General features: G+C 36.7%; 1 protein-coding gene across 9 annotated transcripts in view; it reads left to right on the top strand.

Annotated features, from left to right (window-relative positions):
- The first annotated feature begins 4,642 nt into the window (after positions 1 to 4,642).
- The window catches only part of LOC128865314 (E3 ubiquitin-protein ligase lubel), a 42,133-nt gene continuing 28,168 nt past the window's right edge, over positions 4,643 to 18,607 (top strand). For 4 of the 9 annotated variants that reach the window (XM_054105508.1, XM_054105507.1, XM_054105509.1 and 1 more), the window contains exon 1: positions 4,644 to 5,615. The gene's annotated coding sequence lies outside the window, so the exon portion shown is untranslated. Of the gene's footprint in view, positions 5,616 to 18,607 lie in introns of all 9 variants that reach the window. The other 5 variants (XM_054105510.1, XM_054105512.1, XM_054105514.1 and 2 more) reach the window with 2 other exon arrangements.

The raw sequence follows: 18,607 nt of genomic DNA, 5'->3' as shown, positions 1-18,607 counted from the left end.
GCGCAGAAAATTATACATCCGCAACAAGCGACCTTCCGTATGGTGCGCTTTATATTCAAAACATCTGATTGAGTATAATTTATTGAAGATAAAAAAGGAAATGCTCTCTCTGTCACTGGTGAATGGTACCGGCTCATGGTGATGAGCCATTAATACCGAAACTGGTTGAGTTGATGTTGAATGATTTGTAGATCAGGCAAGATGCTGCCACCATCCGCCCAGCATGTAATATTGTGGGCATTTTTGCAGAATACATCTGTGAGGGACTGGCATACGTAAATGAACAACATATCGGCGAGAAATGCAGGAACATTTTTTGCCCGATATCGTTTTTAAAACACGAAAAAAATAAATAAGTTATTTCAAATAATATTTTTTTTATTTTTAAATTACACTTTTTCCAAAATATAAAAAGTTCCGGCGATGGTTTGTAGTAGAGGGGACTTATGATATTTCTGTAATTTAAGTTGAGCTAGCCAAAAGTTCATCACCTCTATCCAACGTCTGCAAAGCAAAAGCATCGTAAACGCTCTATACTGCATAAGGAATAGCGACCTTCGTCATGATCCTGGCATACCAACTGTGACTAAGTAACGAAGCAATTTGCCATATCTCACAAACAGTGACTAAAAAATCGTCTAAATGATACAGCATCCAGCTTGCTTTGGCTGAATTCTTCTCAAAGACGTTTGAAATGCACAACGGTAGCCTACCTTATGTAGAGCGAGTAGCGATTATATTGGTAAATCCTTCCTAAAATAAGTTAAATTATCGAATGATCAATATACTTGGTGCAATGGTACAACGCTTCTACAAAACAAAATTAAATTTTGAGCATTGGTAGGTATACCAATAATAGGCATACCATAACAAATGGTAATAGAATTTTCGAGCAAATATTTTAGTCGTCCCCTTTAACCCATATATGTCTCAGTTATGAGTATTTTTTGCCCTTCCCGCAGAAGATATAAAAATACTCATCTGTTGAGGAACTGGAGAATTTAAATGCTCAATAAAAATGTTCCCCATCGTTCTTTACATAGGATTGTTGAACACGTCTTATATCTAAAATATATGGATCACATAGTTTGCTTTGCCGATTTGCCATAACAATGTGCAAAGGACGAAAAATTTGACTTCTTAGATCATGAGTTCAAGCGTAAACTTTCAAATTTCGATGCACTTATCAGCTCATTCGTACATAGAAAATACAAACACAAAAACTTAACAAAATACATGACAAAAAAAATCGGCCATTTATGTACATATATAGAGTAGAGTTAGATAAATAAGATTTGAGAAAAAAAATATAATTAATATTTAGTAGGCAAGCCTTTACTTTTTGTCCAATCTAGCATGTCAAAGTATCTATTTTCCCCCGCTCTTTTCTTTAATTGCTTCTACTAGGTCTTTCTTATTTCTAATAACCTGCTTTTGCAGTTTGTTTTCCAATTCAGTCCACAGATGTGCAATTGCATTGATTTCTGGAGATTGTGGAGGTGTTTCAAGTACTTTAGGGCAGATGCACATAAGCCATACATAGCCGTACATAAGACGGACATCAAGTGCCTTATGCTTGGGATCGTTGCCTTGATAGTACTGGAAATTGTTCTTAATTACCAACTTTTCAGCAATTTGGACCAAATTTCCTTTCGCAATTGTTAGATATTGTTTGTGGTCCATATTGCCGTTAATGAATCACAAATTTCCACTACCATCAGCGGACATACAACCCCAACAACCATTAGCGACCCACCCACATGTTTAACTGTAGGGTGCAAATTTTTTTCCAGCAACTATTCATTAGATCTTCTCCGCACATATGATTGTCCATTTAACTTGCTTTTAGCTGCAAATAAAACGTGCTTCCAGAACTCGAAATCCTTATCCCCATGATGTTTTGGGAATTTTATGTTCTTGTGTCGTTTAATCTCGTTTATGTTTGAAGCTGCATGACAAGTATGTCCGAGTTCTGTATTGAGCCACTGTATTTTTCTTTTATCTTCTTTAGCCGAATTCGACTGTCTTTTCCTTCGTATTTTTTGGTTTTTTTATTTTGGTTTTCCTCTTTTGTATAATACTATGGAATTTCACCAAAATACAATCGGATGATGCCATCTTGTTACAAGAGTATGTATGAGAACTCTGAGCGCTCCCTCGGTGTTTACCAGATTTCCTCCCTCCTTCCTTCCCTCAGTTTTCATCAGATTCCTTACGATTTTTACTTATTTTTGCCAATACTGAATATTCTTTCAGGAATGCGATTCACTTCAGCTGAAAACATAGAAAATTAACTAGATTCCTGTTTGGGCTTGAAATTTGAATGCTTTTTTGGAAAGCTATCATAGGGTCGTTTGAAAAGGGCGTGCGAAAATAAAAACTACTTAAATATTTAGGGTAAACCCGTTTTATTTTTGGACATGATCTCCTTTCAAGCTCATTCATTACATCCAACGCTGTTCTAGTTTGTTGATCCCTTCTGAATAATAGGATTTGCTAAGTCAAAAAATAGCCAATTGTTTCTGCAATCACATCCTCTTTTGAATAACAACTTTATCTCGCCAGCCATTTCTTCAAAAAGTGGGAAGAAAATACTAGTCCAAGGGATCGCAGGGAGCTAAGTATGGAGAATAGAGGGATGTGAAACGAGTTGGAACCCTATTCTCATTCTGAGGCGTGAGCTGATGCGTTGTCGTGCTGGAAAAGGAAAATCACCCGACTTCCTCCATTCAAACGAATGCCAAACACAAAGAAATAGACCGATCTGGCTGAAACTTGGTGTGTGTTCTTCCAAGAGATGCTACTAACTAAACAAAACCTCGACACATGCAAGTAGTTCCATCTCCCATACTTTGGACGGATTTTCAAACGGCCCTCGTAATCAGAGCGATGGCAAAAAGTTGTAGATTCCATTTCGGCGAAAAATATTTACTTCGTATAAACTATTCACTGATGTGTACTAAAATAAAACCACATTTTTGGAGGAAAAAAACCTGGTAATTTTAAGATACACAAAATATTGAAAATATGCTCTCACTTAGTGCCTAAAAAGCACTAGTTAACAGTAAAAGAAAACACCAAGAACCAGGCCAGAGTGTTCAAATGTAAAATCGGTCGCTGAGTTTAAAAATTCATATATGTAATTTTTTTTGTTGGCATTTAATTGTCAAGATATTGCTAAATAACGGTTTTGGATTACAGAAAGAAATTTCTAATAACTGTAGAATTCATTAAGCGGGCAAACACAGATATATATTAAATCCAAGGTAATCAAATTTCCAAGCTAAGGTAGCTTCTATAGCTTCTATGTTTTATTATTTTTTATTTATTATAGGTATGTATATACCCTATGATCAAGAAGTCCCGGGAAGGTGATGGTGATTCGATTGCCAAAGCGTAGTACACCAGGAGTACCTTCCATCGGGCCAGACAGTCAAAAACAAATATTATTTATCCGTTTTGAAGCGTTTGAGAGATGCTATACGTCGCAAACGGCCGGAAATGTGAGCAAACAACAAGGACAAATTCTTGGATTTTGCATGATGATAACGCGCCATCGCACCGAGCCCATTGTGCTGGATTATCTGACCAAACACCAAGTAAATACCATCGTGCAAGCACTGTATTCACCTGATATGGCCCCGTGTGGCTTTCTTTTGTTACCCAAGTTGAAGTTACTACTTCGTGGAAGGAGATTTCAGTCGATAGAGCAGATCAAAGAGAATGGGACGAAGGAGCTGAAGGTCATCCCTTCGTCGGCCTACCAGCGGTGCATGGAGGACTGGGTCAAACGATGGCACATGTGTGTTGCCTCAAACGGTGTGTTTGCCTGAAATTTAACTCTGTTTTGTTTTCTTTAAACATTCCCGGTACTTTCTGATCATAGAGTATTTTTATAATATCAATCGACATTTTTCATATTTTTGCAAAAAAAAAAAATTTTAAAACTTTGCAAGTATCTCCAAAACGTTTAATTTTAATGAAATTTGAATAGATAAAATGATAGGAAATTTTTTTTCTTGTTTTTATCGCTTAACGGATTCTCCAAATAAGTCCTTACTTTTTTTCTTTAACTTAAAACCGTTATTTGCCAATTAAACTCAGAGGCCGATTATACACACGAATTCCTTCATACGGTTTTTGGATAGAAAAATCATTAATTACTTGTAAACCAGTATAAATAGACGCCTTTGCTTTAGAAATTCGTCTAATTTATTTACTTTCAGTATCATCATATTTGTTCAGCATTTTCTTCCCTAAAATCCAATCACACAAAAAAACTCTCACTTCAGATTCTTGGCGAAAATATCAATTAAAATTTTCGTTAGTGTCCAAATTACCGCCAAGCCGCATACCCACTCTCTACAAACAGAAACAACAACGCAGACAGTAAAGGCGCTGGCGATGACGACGACGTTGTTATTGCTTCCTGTGGCCGATGGACCAGCGTTCGGTTGGCTGGTTTCTTGGTTGACAATGCGACGTGAGCGAATTTTCAATTTTCCGCGGCCGCTCATGTGCTCATCCACTCGCCACTGAAGAGGACAACAACGACAACTATCCCAAATACATTACTGGTGCTGCATGGGCAAAGAAAATTGTGAGATTTTTTGGGAAAACTTTGCATGTAAAAACCACGAATACATTCAGTTAGTGAGTGGAAGATCGACGATCGAGACGATCAACGAGACCTGAAAACTAGAAATCGACCAGCCGCCGAGACGGAAGCAGACGACAATTGCCGCAGTGCTTTGCTAGAACGCGCGTTATGTAAGCGTTTGACATTGTTTCGCCATTTTGGCTGCCAATAAATGCAGTTGTGCCGATTCAAATCTGCTTTAGATACCGAAAAATACATATATAAATAAATCTTCTAAAGCATTGAAATTGGAATACAAAAAAAGGAGTGTTGTAATTAAAGCATTGAAACGCGTTCGTGTGAAAGTAATAAACGTGAAAAAATCGTGTCGAAACTGAAAAAAAAACAGAAAAGTGCGTGAAAAATGTTTATTTTTGGAAAATGTTGACACACACGCACCATAGCGGTTTACATATGTATAAATAGTCAATCACACACACGCGCACTCGCGTACATATCACAGTGTGTATGTGTGTATATGCCTGAGCTTGTCAATCAGCAAGTCAACAAATTTTGGAACACTTCGCTGGCGCATAGTGCAACGCAAAACTCTCGAGTGAACTTAATAAATTCTGCATTTTGCAAGCAATTGTTGGTGTTGGGAAAGCGTAAACTTCTTGCAACGCATTCGAATTGTGAAATTTTTAAAAATAGCACTGAAAATTTTCAAAAATAACACATAGCAGCACCTCCCTGGGCTGGCTAGCTGACTGGTCGGTTGGTTGGTTGGCTGGCTGGCTGGCTAACTTGCACATCTTGTTCATATTTTGGGAATTAGTGCGGCAAATAAATACACACACACACGCGAGTAAATACAACACACACACACGCACACATCTAAGTTAGCTGTCAACGAAACGTGTGCCTGTGTATGTGTGCTGCTTGAACTAAAAAGCGACATTTACAACCATAAATTGCATTTTGGCGAGGAAGCGAGAATTTCCCTAAGACTCAACGAAAGCGGGCCAAATAACGGGTAAGTGGTTGCCGCCGGTGTAAGCATTAAACATCTTAATGAAGCAACACCTCATCTATGCATACATACATACATATTTATAAATGCATGTATGTGTGTATGTATGTATATAAAACTTAAGTGAGCCAAATTAAAATATACCCAGACATCCTCTACGAACTGACTCTACTGAGCAGCAGCTAATTGATTTCCGCTGCGAAAATCTACGCAAACAGCGCGAAATTTGTCATTGATTGCCGAATTGATCGCACTCTGCCGCCTACGTACTAAATTTAAGAAATATATAACTTAAAAAACGCTCGTTTTTCCCCCATATAGACAACTTTATTAGCGATTTGGTAAATGTATAATAAAACAACGCAAATGGTTGAGAATTCATAATTACACTGTACGTCAGAATGGGGCAAAAAAACGACAAGAATGCGGTATAGCAAATATGCAGGAGAAAAAGTTGCAGACTATTGGAGATCACCTGCCTTTTGCCTCAAAATATCACATATTTATTTGTAGTCCACTGAAGTTTTTGTAATTTGGTTTCAAGTTGATGTAAATTATTTTAGAAAAAAGTCCCATAAAACTTATATTAATTTTGTCTTTAAGGATCTGTAAAATGTAATGGCGTTCATGTTAACTGAATAGTGCTTGCCCATAGCGGGCATTTTATCCCTTACTCTTAAAATTTGAAAAATATTAAGGTTTTAGGGTCGATGGAGGGTAAAAATGTTCCGCAAAAATATTCAGCCGAAAATTTACAGATCTCCTCAGACGAAAATATTCTAAGAAGTTTCCTTAGTTTAGTCTCAGGTTGATTTAAATTATTAAAAAAACCTGTATACAACTACATTTACAATTACTATTGTGGTAAATAGTTTATAATAAAAAAGCGTGAATATTTTTTAAACAAATAATAATTACCCGTGAGAGTCACTTTGACTTCTATTTTTAAAAATCTGAAAAATTTTCATTTGATGTGGATTGATGTAGGCTTAAAATATTCCCCGAAAAATTTCAATACGGATCTTCTCAGATGAAAATTTTATGCCTTCTAATTGTATTTATGAGTTTTGTTACTTGCAAATAAATAAACATATATTTTCCTGTATCTCTGCACTGTTCCACCTTTTTTTTTTGAATTGCTAACGAATGCAGCACTAACTTTTTCCAACTGCTTTTCTAATTCTTCATGTAAAGCATGGAGTACTGAGATACCTATGGTAGGAGCAATTTCACGTCTTTGCCCTGTAATAGAAAGTAGTCTGGATCAAAGATGATAGATTTTGAAGATTTGGTTGTTGTTATTGTAGCAGTATACTAAAGTTTGGTCATTAACTATGATGAAAAAGAGATTTGTTAGAGGAAATTCGGCTGTCACGTCCATTGAAGATTCGGCAGCCAAATTCCGCGCAATCATTTCACATGTATTCTCACAAGAATGATAGAAACCAGATTGCGCCCATCAGAGAGTGCGTGACGTCACGTTTGCCGAGTTGTGCAGTGTTGCCAACAATTTGCTCTTCGCAATAAATTTAGTGCTTTTTTATACCCAAAAAGCGAAAATTTCTTAGTTTGGTGTTTTTTTTTTTTAATTCGAAAATACCAAAACTGAAAGTTACAAAAAACTGTATTATTAAACAAAAGAAGGTGAAAAAGGTCACTCTGTTAAGATTTTAGTGCTAATGAAAATTTGTTGACCTTATAAAATTTGATATTTTGAAAGTGCAAAAAATAATTTTTTGTTCCTTTTAAGGTTATGCAAGAATATTAAATCTTCTTCTCTCAACTCTTCTTAAGATTGAAAACCTTTTAACACATTTTTAAAAGCGTTTGAATTTACTGAATGTGAATTAAAACCATAGAGGTGTAATCGTTTCGTCCGGTCATCAATCCTTAGTGGGACATAGAGCATCGAGAGGTGCATTCATAGTTAAAATAAAAAAACAAAATACCAGAAAATACTGAACATTTTACAAAAAAGGGTACCGTATCTTGTTACATAACCTCAAATATAGCAAAAAAGTCTTTCTCTTAGCAAAAACTTATAAATTCAATTGTACATAACTATAACACATTTATTTCAAAAAAACGCACATTTTAAAGACAATTTGTCATGCATACAAAGTTATTTAAGTAACTCAATAAAAATTTGGTGTTTTATTTTCTTTAATTGGGTATTTTAGTGCGTTTTTACATCCAAAGCTAGGCAACACTGCAGTAGCTAGAGAGAGATTTGACTGCTGAAAGCAGAAGAACACCAACAACAACTGCAATCGCGGGCAATGCGACCAAATGGTAAAAAAGTAAAACTAAATAAAACTGAGTGAAATTTTGAACTAATTCTTAAAACATGTATATTTTACAAAATTATAAACACTACTTTTAATTAGAACAGGCTAGAAAAATGTCATGGAGAAATTTACTAAATAACAAAAAAATGCTAAATCAAGTTACGAAAATGGTAATCTGGCCATACTGGTGCTAAATCGACGTAACTCATTGTCAAATTCGCTGAGCGCAAAATAACGGTAGCACGATAGGCGCCATCTCATTATTCTTTCCATCATGGTATTCACAAACTCGTCCAATCAGTCGTTGTTCAGACGACAACAAAGTCTCATTGGTTAATTTTTTTGGTATATCCCCAACACAATCTCAGTTATTGCAAACACATCCCAAGTGGCGTCAGTCTATCAGCTGATTATGATTAAATTTTTATCAGCTCTGCGGCTAATAACAATTGCTGGTTCAGCAGAGCTAGTAAAAACTTTGACAGTAAGCACAATTAAGAAGCAGACCGAAAACCTTTGTATAATAGAAACATAAAACAAAAGATAACAGAAGCGAGTAGAATTAAGTAAAAAACCCCAAAAGTGGTTTTGACGCGGTTTTTTGTTTCAATTATATTGAAAAAAGGCATAATAAATGCATGGAGTGCAGTTACAGAATAAATAAAATCAGCAGAGGCAAATACAGTCGAACTTCTCTACAGTGAACTTCCATATAATGAAGCTCTCCTTATAATGAACTGGTTTCGAAGACACTGCTTTTTCGTTCTACTTTCGGTGTATTTTTGTCTCCTTATAATGAATTTCTATATAGTGAAGTTTTCTATATAATGAACAAATTTTACAGCTGGAAATTCAAGCGTCCTAAGTTTTTGTCTCCATATAGTGAATTTTTTCAAAAGTTTTCTGTTGCAAAAAATTACAGTTAGATGTGGACAAACTGTAATGAGGGGAATCCCAAAATTAAAACAGAAAAAGCTGAGCTATTACAGTTTTATTCAGTGATTGAAGTTAAAATGACGCATCGAAGCAGCATTTCGCTTGAAAAAAAGTTATTAATGATTAACAAAGTTAATGAAGGAAAGAAAAAAAAAAAGATATTGCCAATGAATTCGGAGTTCTTCCCAGCACTTTATCAAATATTTTAAAAAATAAGGAAGTGATTTTAAAAAATGCGGAGGATGTGGCAGTAAATACCAAACGCAAAAGACTTCGACCTTGTCATTTTGAGGATATTGACGAAGCAATGCTGAAATGGTTACTCGTTGCACGTGGTAAGAATCTCCCTTTATCTGGACCATTATTGAAGCAAAAGGCCAAAGATTTTGCGGAAGCACTAGGACACCACGAATTTGAGGCAAGTACAGGTTGGTTAGACAAGTTCAAAAGTCGGCATGGCGTTATTCAAAAGACATTATGTGGGGAAAGTGCTGACGCCAACATAGAAAACCGTGATGAATGGGTAACGAACGTCTTACCGAAATTAATTGAAAATTACAACATTAACGACATTTTTAATGCCGACGAGACTGCTTTGTTTTTCAAATGCTTGCCAACTAAAACACTGGCATTCAAAAATGAAAAATGCTTTGGTGGGAAGCAAAGCAAGGAGAGAATAACTGTCCTGGTGGGAAGCAATATGACTGGATCAGAAAAGCTAAAATTGCTGGTAATCGGAAAGGCCAAAAATCCGAGGTGCTTCAAGGGAATAAAATCTTTAGGTGTCGATTATGAGTTTAACAAAAAAGCATGGATGACCAGTGAGATTTTTACGAAATGGATTGTAAAACTCGACAAAAAATTTTGTGATCAAAACAGAAAGGTGTTGTTTTTTGTTGATAACTGCACTGCCCACCCTAAAGATGTAAGAGACAAGTTGAGAAACATTCATCTCGCTGATTTTCCTCCCAACAAGACTTCGTTACTGCAACCAATGGACCAAGGCATTCTCTACAATATGAAACAACATTACAGAAAACGAATTTTAACGAATATATTGACTCAAGTGGATGAGGGAAATTCTGTTATGGCCATAGACTTGCTGCAAGCAGTTCGAAATCTTAGCAATGTATGGAATGTCTATGTTAAACCAGAAACAATTGCCAACTGTTTTAAAAAGGCTGGATTTTCAAAAGATGCTATGCAGATTCCATTTGAGCATTGGGCTGAAGAGGACCTTCTTTCAATATCAGATTTGGCTGCTTTACAGTCTTCATTTAAAAAAGTAGCAAATATCGAAGCATCGTTTGATGACTACGTAAATGTTGATAATGGTGTGCAGACTTCGGACAACCCATCCGAAGAAGATATTCTCAACAGCATTTTTGAAAGTCGCGGAGTTCCAGCTGAACCTGGTAAGCATTTATCTTTTTATAGTCAAACAAAAATTTAATATGTAAATATTATTTCAGATAACGATGAACACGATTTGACCGTTGAAAAATTGGCAGAAACTGAGGAGGCATTACCTACGTTGATACAAGCTGCTTCATCCATTAGCGTAATTAGAACCTTTGTGGAAATGAGGAGTGACGTGCCGATTAATGTTTTCAACTCCCTACATGATTTGGAAGCTTTTATTGAAAATGAAAAATGGAAGGCTGTAATTCAAACAAAACTCACTGATTATTTTAAATAAAATTACATAAAAAATCAATGTTTCTTTATAATGAAGTTTCTATATAGTGAAGTGATTTTCAGGTCCCGTGCGAATTCACTATATGGAAGTTCGACTGTATTTTTTATGTATATCGGTAATTTTTTTTTTTTTTTTTACTGCATCAAAACTATCAATATCGAAAACTGTTTTTTGGCAACTGATAATGGCAAGCTGTTTACACATTTCTATTCAGTAAGTTGTGGAAATTTCCTTTGAAAAAAATCATAAATTTATTTGCGAAGTTCATAGAGCACTGGCGGCATCATCGGTCTTAATTTCTTTCGCAATCAGGAAGAAGCTGTCATTACGGTGAATGGTGAGCGCGTTAGAGCCATGCTGAATGAATTTTTGTTTCCAAAAATTAATCAGCTAAACATCGACGAAATTTGGTTACAAAAAAGACGGTGTAACTTGCCATACAGGGCGCTTAACAATCGATTTATTGCACTATTCAAGGCAAAATTAACACCATGCCGCCAGATTTATTGCAAAACGTAGACGACAATCGATTGGACCGTGCAACTCGTAGCCATGGCAGACATATGCCGGCCATCATATTAAAAAAATAAATGCCATGAAATTATCTACCAAGGATATATTGCGCAAAGCTAGACATCAGGCAGGCATTTAAGCTCCCCAACCACTGCAATATCTTTCAAGCAGAAGCCTTTGATGTAGGTAAGGTTGCGGATATGGCATTCGCAAAGACATCAAGCAACGCCAAAATAATAATATAATTATAAAGAAAATGCTCTAAAAAGCAGGGAAGCCATAGAGAGACTAGCCGCAGACAGGCGGCTGCACATCTATTGGGTACCCGGGCATAAGGGCATTGTAAGAATAAGTTTGAATGCGTTTCGGGCTTAGAGCTTCAGGGTTTACTTAGACGTATACTTATTACAAGAGGACTACTACAAAGAAACGTAAAGGTCTTACTCCATCTGGTAGCACTAAGGACCAATGGGGTATGTGATGGCTTTCAGGCAGCCCGGTTAACCTAATCTAACTTATCTAGCAGATAACAACAAAAACAAAACTCATTACAATAATATTTCTGTTTTGCATTATCATTTTAAGATCCCAATCTTTTGAGAAAGGCACCCTTTATAATTGCAGCAGTGTAATTCCTGAATGTTTTTTTTATATTACATAGTTCACTGCTCTTCTTCAGCATCAAAGCAACTCTCAACAATTTTCAGCAGTAAAAAGTTACGAATTGATACAGCAGAAATGTAAAAATTTCTCACCATAGTTCAAAGTTGTTTCACCATAGAACTTTTCTATTGATTTTCTATTGTTGCTGTACTTGGAGATGAAGGATCCAATTCCTTAATCCGCCTTCACCCTTTCTAATGATTTTTTTTTTTTTTTTTTTTTTTGCTTATAAACGAATGCATACCCTCTCCTGCTAGTTGCATTGATTTTGTAATATGATTATTCATAATTATATTTCAAGTAAATAAATAAGTAAAAATTTTCATCACTGCGCATATTTTAATTGATAGATCAGATCGAATTATTTTATTTGATCTCCCTATTGATTAATAGGTATCACTTTCCATACATTTCAACCTGCCTGTACCTTAAAGGAACCGGGTGGAAAAATAATTTCAAGTGTAATAAATCCAGTAATAGATTTTTTCATCTCCCGTATATGGAAATTAAATAAGAAAATAATAAACACTTTAGAGGTAGTTGTCATGTGACTCGAATAGTTGAGCAATTGAGGGAACATCGCTAGCCTGGTATGGGCACATCAAGAGAAGACCAGATCAGCGTGCATAAAAGAAATTGGTAACTCAGCCACTTCCATCAATAGGACGTGCCAAACCCTTTAAATTCTGGCCAAACACCATTCAAAGTGATATGTCGCGGGATGAAGTCAACGAAGGGACAACCCAGGCCCGTTTAACTTGGAGATCGCCTACAAAGAGGGCCGATTCAACTAAGGGGTCATGGCGAGAAAGAAAAAGAAGAAGCAAGGAAATAAAGCATTCAGGGTTCTGCCTTCATTCTATAGTCAACTACTCCGGTTTGCTTTAGGAAAATTAAACACACAATTGCCATCACATTTGAGAAAAAAAAAATTACCATTGTGGTACTAGAACAAATGATCCAAATAGCCAACCCTGAGCCCTGACATTTCTGCCAGATGGTACTATGAATTGAACAGTATGCCAATGTAATTCAAGAGATTTTTTCCCACGACCGCTCAACCTAATGTATGTACATACATACATACAAACATATAATACATATTGAGCCAAAGGCATGAAAATTCTTTATATTCTGTATACAAAAATAAACACGAACCACTTTAAAACATATATTTGTATGTATATAGGTATATGTTGTAATGTATGTAGATATAATATTTTAAGAGATCAACCGATTGATGGCATTTGTTAATTTACGTCACACTCATTTTGAATTAGTGGCCCAACAAAATAATTATACAGTCTGTTGTAAGATTATAAGAAATATAATATATTTAAATATTAGGAGAAGTAAAAATTTTTGAATAATTTCCGGCATATATCGGTAGTGAGCTCCATATGTATATCTTCCGATTTATTCACTGTACCTGGTTATACTTTACGGTGATTTAAGTAAAATAGTAGACTTCAAAAAGTTTCCTGTTTGGTGAAGCCAGTTTCAAAATAAGGATAAAAGGAGAAAAGGTTCAATACGTCCAAAAGGCCATCATTGTAAGGCCAATACTAACATATGCGGCACTAGTTTGGTGGCCTGCAACAGAAAAGAAATACAGCAAAACTAAGCTGAACAAGATAAAGAGAACAGCGTGTGTCTTAACTACAGGAGCGCTTAGCACCAGTCCTACTGAAGCGCTCAATATATGATACTACCTCATCCGCTACCATTAGATTTACACATTAAAACAATCGCTAATTGCAGCGCGGTGAGACTCAGAGACGTAGGAAGCCGGACAGCAAGGTCGTACGGTCACAGTAAGATCCTCCCTCGCTGCTCAAAAATGGATCGGACTACACAGTCCCCGACCTTAACTTCAAGAAAGACTTTACGGTACGTTTTCCACCGAGAGCCGAATGGAGCAAAGGGAAGGTGATTGGAAGATACGATATCGAAATCTATACCGACGGTTCTAAGATGAACTGTGGTGTGGGAGCTGGTTTCCATTCGGAGCCACTCAGCCTATCGCAGTCAATTGGCTTCCTGACTATGCCAGCGTGTTCCAAGCAGAACTTTTAGCTATCAGAGAAGCATGCAAATTACTAAAACTCTACAAGGAAGTTGGTGCAAGAGTAGCTATCTTCTCAGATAGTCAAGCAGTTATAAAGGCCTTAGACTCCAACTCCACTTCATCTACACTAGTCTTGCAGTGTAGAGAGGAGCTGGAGATGCTTAGTCATTGGCTTGAAATCACTCTGATATGGGTTCCCGGTTAGAGGAACATACGGGGTAATGAGATGAGCAAGAAAAGGTTCGACACTAGACTTAGCAGAGGAGGTGGCAGTATTCACCCCACTGAACACAATAAAAGCATCCATTGCTTGACACTCCTATGCTTTAGCCGAAAGGAAATGGAAGCAACTAACTACCAGGTATATACCTACGAAGTGAGACTTTCAGGTTTCGTCCATAGATGTCGCTAGGAGTATTTTTAAACCTTCCCAAATGTCTCGTTTTTTGTCTGTCATCTGTCAGCAATATTCAGTTCATTGTTTGTTACGTTTCATACAACAATGCATTTTTGTCGCTCTTAAAAATGTTGAATTTCGTGCCTTCAAACTATGATTTGCGGACATCGTGAAACCACTTGTGAAATGCTGCTCGCCCGTTCAAAAGGAAGTATTTTTTGCATCGAATCGTTATGGGTGATGAAAAATGGGTGTATATCTCGAATCCCAAGCGTAAACGATCGTATGGCCCTCCCGGCCACAAGCCAAAAACAACGGCCAAACCAAATAGCTTCGGCCGCAAGGCAATGCTGTGTGTTTTCTATGATCAGCGGGGTATGATTTGGTACGAGCTATTAAAACCAGGTGAAACAGTTGACGGTGCACGCTACCAACGACAATTGACCGATTTGAATAGCGCTATACACCGAAAACGCCCAGAATATGCCGATCGGCGTAACAAAGTAATTTTTCTTGATGACAATGCACCGCCACATCGAACAAGAGCGACCCGGGAATTGGTGGAGACGTGCGCAGATTTGGCGCCTTCCGATTATCATTTGTTTACATCGATGGGCCACGCACTTTCCGAGCAGCGCTTCAATTCTCACGAAGAAGCCAAAAAATGGCTCGATGGCTGTTAGGATGTTCTCGACCAAACATCTCAACCCTTACAGGTCATTGAAAAGTAGGGGATCATGCAGCCATACTCAACCTCCCCTTCAATCCCTTCTGCAGAAGCTGTCAAGCGGAAGGGCTGAAGGAATGTCTTTTCCACTACTTATGTGAATGTCCAGGGCTAGATAGGGCACGACTTCGCTCCTTCGGTAAGCCGTTCTTACAGCAAATTAAGGAAATCTCAGACATCGAGATAAACAACAACAACAACAACAACATCCAAAGTGAGAAGTCAAAGTAATGTGTTCGGTTTATGGAGCCAATACATGATGAAAACATTTTTAGTGGTGTGCTATTTAGCAGACCGTTATTAGGTTCTCAGCGAATCGGCTGATGGGCTGACGTCACTTGGGGTGTGTGGGAACGAGTGTGTGAATGCACCTCAAATGATCGTGCAAAATTCGCTGAATCTCCCAGCCGAAGTCCTCTTACAATTTTCTCTTTCACCATATTTAAAGAGCAAACCTGGTAAATCTAACATCCCTGGGCCTAATATGGTAATGAATGCAACAGCAAGATGGTGATTCGAACAATTCCTAACTGGTAGACTACTCCTTATTAAAATCATGGAAATAGTCGAAGCGGGTCGGCATTTAACGACTTATTTACAGGGTGCGTATGGTATTTGAGTACAAGTTGCGAGTAAATCTAATTATTTTGAACAAACTTCACACATTTTTTTGCACAACATTAACTTATTTTGTATTTATAAAATCACTCAATGAAATTACCATTAGCTGCAATAACGTCCTCGATCCGTGACCGGAAACTATTCAACTGTTGCAGCCTTCAGAGAAAAAATGGTGTTGCTTGATCTGTATTAGTTCCGTGCTCAACTACGCGACAATAACTGCATGTCTATAATGTCTTAAGTTAGGATGCAGTCCTCCTTGCCTTTTCTGAAAAAGGACAAAGAGAAGAATAATGGTTTCAGGAAGTTTAAGCCACATATATACATGTCCTCAACTACCATATGCACCATGTATACGTATATTTGGCTACGAATTGAAGATTAGTCGGAAAACGTTTTGGATCCATTGATTGATAATTATAACTTCTTTAATTTCATCATCAAAGTAAAGCGAAGAAACCTTTTTTGACGTGATAACGTCTTATAATTCGATTTAACAGGCTGCACGCACGAAAAAATGTGTCGTTACCTTGCTCATTAGTGTTACCTTGCTCATTTGTCGTTACCTTGCTCATTGCCGTTACCTTGCTCATTTGTCGTTACCTTGCTTATTGTCGTTACCTTGAATGAACTGCAAGCGAAAGCGCGGAACGAACGACAAAGCAAACGAAAGGCAACGTTCGACATCTGGCTCTGTCCTACTTGAGTGAGCATATATATGTATGTATATGCGCATAGGTGTAAAAATTCACATATTTGTATTTGCATATGCCTTCTTCCTGTGTGCATGGTAATGAACCATTTCTCTGTTGAGAATAGGACGATGATAGAAAAAGTAGGAAATGAAAGGGAGTGTTTCAAGTGTAATGTGTCTTGAGAAAGTCAAATCGATGATGATGCCTCTTAGTGTTGTTGACTTATTAACGTCTGATGCACAATCGAAATTGAACATATCTTTCATGAATTGGATAAATGTTTCGTCATTTTTCACGTTTGTGTAAATGTAACTTGACCTATTCCATTGCAATTCCATTTACCTCCTCCTCTATATCCATACAAAATATCTATCAAACAAATAAAATTAAAATTTTGTTTTGAAAATTGCAACCATTCCATCAATATTTTCTTATGACGTTGTCACGTTAAACTATCGTCAGTAAACCGACTTTACAGACAACCTCTTTTTTCTTTCTTTAAATTTTCTCTTTATTTACAGTCTGTCATTTGACAATAAACAAGTTTTATTATATCTAATCTGGGTGCTGATACAAAAAATGCAATTTGTTCACTAAATTAATATAAAAAATTTTAAAGGAATCTGCACCATGAGTTGAAAAACATTGAGAACTTTTTTATATCTAATATTATTTTTATTTCAATAAAAATTAGTGGAACCGCTTCATTGAATTCTTTAATTAAATCATAAAAAATCTAACAATAAAACTAATTTTTTAGCAATTGATAGTCCCATTCCTCGATTAGCGCGGTTTTTAGTATTTTGGACATTGTGGTCCATTTTTCTGAAAATTAAACTTTATGTAGGCTTGAGTGTAGAAAGAACGAAACTGCGCCAGAATGAAGAGGAATTTTGGCTGATAATAGTCCAAGTCATACAGAAGAAGTTCCATTGAAATACGTTTAATTGAAAAATGACGCCTGTAAAGAATAATAAATGATGTCAGTAAAGAATAACCCCTAGGCGGTAATTTTTCTTATGTCGCCTTTGACATTTGTCAAGTAGACAAATATATTATATAATTTTACTCGATAGAACAATGGATTAAGGGGACAGATACCTGTAAACGGCTATATTTTCTCTGATTTTCATTAAAATTATTTAAAATGAAGAAATCAATATATTTTTTTAAAAATTGGCTTACGGTTTATTTATACATTAAAATAATATAATTTTTTTTTTATTTTAATCATTTTAAATGGCGGATGTACACTCAATTCTTCCAGGAAGGTCGCAGCGGGGCTTTTCAATCGGCGGGCATTGTAGCATCGGCGTCAGTGACCTGAATACAAAAAACCAAAAACTTTTTTGTTTACTAATGTCGTAATCTCTATATGAATTAAACAAAAATGGAAAAAAAAAATTCGCGGAAAAAAATGCTTAAAAAAATGAATTTTGTGGCGAATTTTCCTACTTAAGGGTAATTTTTTAAGAGCTATAGGAAAGTTTTTCAAAAAAACGCACGTAAAATTCAGAAAACTGCATGAAACTTTTATTTAAGTCGATAGTACAGTCCATATAATTTAATGTTTGAAGATTATTTCATGCAAATGTTGACCGCGACTGTGCTTTAAATGGTCCATCCGCTTAGTCCAATTTTGGCATACTCTTTCCAATGTTTCAGCCGGTATCTCACATATAAATTCCTTAATATTGTCTTCCAATGCGTTAATTGAAGCAGACTTGTCTGAATAGACATGAGCTTTAACAGAGCCCCACAAAAAATAATCTAAAATCCTTATATCGCACAATCTGGGTGGCCAATTGACAGGTCCCGAACGTGAAATAAAATGTTCACCGAACTCGCCTCTCAACAAGTCTATTGTTACGCGTGCTGTGTGGCATGTGGCACCGTCTTGCTGAAACTACATGTCATGCAAGTCAAGCTCTTGCATTTTGGGCAAAAAAAAGTTGGATATCATTTCACGGTAGCGCTCACCATTCACAGTTACGTTACGATTCGCAGCGTCTTTGAAGAAGTACGGTCCAATGATACCTCCAGCCCATAGACCGCGCCAAACTGTGACCTTTTCTGGATGCATCGGTAGCTCTTGCAATTCTTATGGCTGATCTTCAACACAAGTTTCCAAGAGCCCATTCACCGAAAATTCTGCGTTGCAGTAGGTCGCTCGGCTTCAATTCTTGCACCAGCTGTATTTTGAAAGGCTTCACACCTAAATTCTTTCGCAAAATGTTCCACGTTGTTGAGTAACAGAGACCCAATTGCTGCGAACGGCGACGAATCGAAAATTGATGGTCATTCTTAACACTGGCCGATACAGCTGCGATATTTTTTTCAGTTCGCACTCTACGTAAGCGTGTGGGTGGTTTGATGTCCAATAAAGTA

The sequence above is a fragment of the Anastrepha ludens genome, chromosome 5 (genome assembly GCF_028408465.1).
Source record: "Anastrepha ludens isolate Willacy chromosome 5, idAnaLude1.1, whole genome shotgun sequence".
Taxonomy (NCBI): Eukaryota; Metazoa; Arthropoda; class Insecta; order Diptera; family Tephritidae; genus Anastrepha; species Anastrepha ludens.
This window is presented reverse-complemented; position numbering and strand designations above follow the sequence as displayed.